This window comes from Lactuca saligna, chromosome 4 (genome assembly GCF_052625555.1).
Source record: "Lactuca saligna cultivar CGN05327 chromosome 4, ASM5262555v1, whole genome shotgun sequence".
Taxonomy (NCBI): Eukaryota; Viridiplantae; Streptophyta; class Magnoliopsida; order Asterales; family Asteraceae; genus Lactuca; species Lactuca saligna.
In genome coordinates, this window is record NC_136420.1 from 239,432,464 (window position 1) to 239,436,627 (window position 4,164).

Below are 4,164 nucleotides of genomic sequence, written 5' to 3' on the forward strand. Positions count from 1 at the left end.
CTGACAAACCAGAAATTGTTTGTCATAAGTGTGGTCATGCAAAGCACTTTGCCAAAGACTGCTTGGCTGATGCACCACAAAAACCCAAGATCAAGGACTCTGCATACTATTAACATCGATCCCAAGAGATTGTTGCTAGTAAGAAAGCTTTCGTTATCATTGTGTCGAGAGATGTGGAAGGATATTGGTCATTTAGAGATGAAGATGATATGGGTACTGGTAGAAACATGTGTCTTATGGCTAGACAAACTATCGAACGTGATGAAGGCTACTGGTCATCTGGATCAGAGGAAGATGATGATAATGCTAAACCAAACTACTGCTACATTAAGACTAACGACCTACCCGGTAGAAGAATCGTTCAATAGGTAAAATCTATGATTACTGATAATAATTTTGATTTATCTCTTTGTGAGCCATATCTAACCCAGATCCAACCAAATATGAACATCATTTACACATCCTATGAGTCTTCCATAGAAGCTAGTGAGAAGATGGAGAGTGAATTAAGTCGTATTAGATTACATTTCGAGGATAAGAAGCTTAAAATAGAGTATTTAGAACATGAACTTGTAATGTCAAAAGATGAATGTATCATTCTAAAAGACAAAGGTGAAATCACTTATTCTGAAAGAAATGTTTTGATTTCTGATAAAAAAACATCTCAATGCCAAAAATAGATGCTTTACATAATTCCAAAGATATTCTTGAAGCAAATGAAAGGATGACTCACAATTTCCTTCATCCTTGGTCTAAAGCACCTGGTCTCGGAAGCGAGTTTATGAAACCTATTGTTCATCCCTTGAAGGAGTTATTGAATCAAACTTTTATGGGAGACATTTCGAACCACAAACATTCGGATACCCTTGTCTCACATTTGTCACCCTTTCATGAGACCTTGGACAATTTTTCTTCCCCGATTCCTGAGTTTCAACCAATAGTTGTCAAGTGTCCTGATTCCACACCTTTTCCGCCTTTGATACCCCTGGACCTAAATCAGACCTCATAATTTTATACCAACATTCCCAACATTGTAGTTCAAATTCTGAACCAAAGTCCTCCTAACAATTGCCTTGGTGAGTAAATTATTCTGGTGACAACTAGACCTGACTCTGAAAAATCAAATTTTGTTTGGGCATCCTTAGAAAATGACGCTGATGTAGAAACCATAAGTGATAATTCATCTGATTCATGTGTTATGGACTCTCAAGTGATTTCAAAAACCACCTTGGTTCCAATCTAACCCAAGTTTAACAACCCATCTATTGGCCAAACTTCCAAGTCATCATCATACTCCTTGAAGAAACCTTCATTGAATAGAAAATATGTCGTGGATCCTAAGATAGAAGCCATAAATGCACTCAAAAAGGAAATTAGGCCTAGATAAAATTCCAGGTTCATTGAGAATTCCAAAAAGAAAGTATCTCAGACTATAAGCACAACCACTAGGAGCCATAAAACAATTACGCCTATTAAGATTATTAAAAGGCCATCCATCCTTCCTAGTCCTGTTGTTCAAAAAAAAGTTGTTAGTCCCGTTCTGAAAAAGACTATTGATACTTGATCCAAGAGAAATAACTCTATTCAGACTGTTTCCTCTATTTTTATTGCTAAATCTGATGGTATGATTTTTAAACCACAACAACTTTCAAAACCGAATGCACCATCAAAAACAGTAGACAAAGAACTTTTGGTTAAAAATTCTATCACTCAAACATTTTCAAATAATTCGATTTTTTTAGTGGAGAGCTAAGATTGATGAAAAAGATTTTGCAACCTCAAGATACGTTGTGATTCCTACACCTTTAAAACAGTCGGTCCGAGAAAAATTGTTCCAAAACAATATATCGTTGAATATGATTTATGGATCAACGGAAAGGCATTGACATTTTGTTTCTTTCCCAAAGGATCCCAGAACAAGTCTTCCAAGAAACCCGTTGCTCAAAAGTCACTACCAAAGTCCAAAGCCCGTGCCTAGGTCCCAAAACCTAACTCGGAGCCTAAAAACTCCAAATTTCACTAAATTTTGCAGAGACTTTGTGCTTCGGAACAAGATATAATATGGTATATTAATAGTGCTTGTTCCATGCACATAACGGGGCAGAAAGACTTTCTGCGTGATCTCAAACTTTCACCAAATGATGGCTATGTGATGTATGGCAACAACTCTAACTCTCAAATCCGAGGTTATGACATCCTCACCAATGGAAACTTCTATCTATCAAACGTGGCATATGTAGCTGACCTGAATCATAATCTAATCAGTGTGGCTCAACTTACTGATGCAATTCGTCAAGTTGAATTCTACAGGAAACACAACTATGTCATGTCCGAAGACCGGAAAGAATGTCTAATCAAGTCAAATCGCAACAAGAACATGTATGCTCTTGACATCAGCATGATTGTTGGAAAGCCTTACCTCTGTCTACTGTTAAAGGCAGTTCCTGATGTCAGCTGGCTATGGTATCGAATCTGTGCTCATATAAACATTCGATATATGAACGATGTTGTTTCCAGTGAAATGGTTAGAGGTTTGTGTCTCCTCAAGTTCGAAAATGATCATCTATGTGCTGCATGTGAGTGTGGGAAGCAATCGAAGAAAGGTGATCTTATCATCATTGAAAAATCGATCTCGAAACCGTTAGAACTGCTTCATATTGATCTATATGGACTCCCCAATGTAGAAAGTCTACATCATAAGAAATACATTCTTGTGATTGTGGATGATGTTACAAGGTTCACCTTGGTTTTCTTCCTCAGGCTCAAGTTAGAAACCGCCTCAGAACTTATTACTTTTATTAAAGGAATTGAAGTTCTAGTGAAACTGCTTGTTCGTCAAATCCGAAGTGATAATTATTCGAAATTAAACAATGTCACCATTGAGAAACTCCTCTCCGAGAAAGGTGTTGATCACAATTTCTCAGCTCCCTATACCCCCAATAAAATGGTGTGGTCGAAAGACGCAACAGAACCTCAGTTGAAGCTGGTTCATCGATGCTCAATTTTGTAAATCTTCCACTTTATCTCTAGGATGAAGTTGTGTCCACTGTTTACTTTACTCAAAATTGTAGCATCATCAATCTACACCTCAATATGACACCATATGAAGCCATGAATGCTTGTAAGCCGACTATCTCCCTTCTGCATATCTTTGGCTGTCGGTGCTTTATCAAGAACAATCATGATCTGCTCACTAAATTGATGGGTTTTGAGCATTCTAACACTTCCTAAGTGTACATGCAACCCTAATAACCTTGGATCTATGTTTGTTTAATTATCATGCAAAGTTGAATTCCAAGGTTATATTCCTATCTAGCATACATGGGGAACAATTTTAATTTAAAGTATAGATAGAATAACTTACCTTGTTGTTGTTTGTGTTCCTTGAAACCTTGTGAGCCTAGCACCCCAAGTGTGATGCCTCAAATGCTTCACACAACACCAAATGCTCTTGGAAAAACTTATGAGAGAACACACACTTCTCAAAAATCGGCCAAGCCCTCTTGTTTCTTAGTCTAGCCGATTTTAGGTGGAGAACATGTTTCTTATATAGTGTTGACACATCTAGGGTTAAACCCTAATGTGTCATGACTCTTCATTTCCATGACCCATGGGTTTGTAAGTCCCATGGAGCATCCATGGAGCATCCTATGGGTAGAACCCAACTTGATAATCCATGGAGCCTCTTAGCCCACTATACAAGATATGGATGATTTACATAATCAACCCATATATTTAATTAGTTATCTTTTGATCACATAATTAATTCTAAATTAATTCTTGATCAAACTAATCAATAATATTATTAATATATTAGAACTTATAATATATTAATAATCTCCAAGTGTTATTTCTCTCATTTAGTCTATCCAATTGCACGGTGCCATGCAACCGAAATGGACCATGTCGGGTCGGGTCAAGTACATACCAAAAATAGTTATCGACTTAGACACCTTATCCAACAGTCTCCCACTTGGATAAGTCTAATAACTATTACTGAAAGTATGACTTCAGGAACCGATCGGCAATCGTAGCTCTTTACAAGGTTTCTCGGAACTGAGAAGATGATGGTACGCCATTTAAGATAAGTGATCATATAATCCTCTGTTCTAGATATCAGTCGGACAAATACACGGAACAATGTCTTACTTATTGTCCAACAGT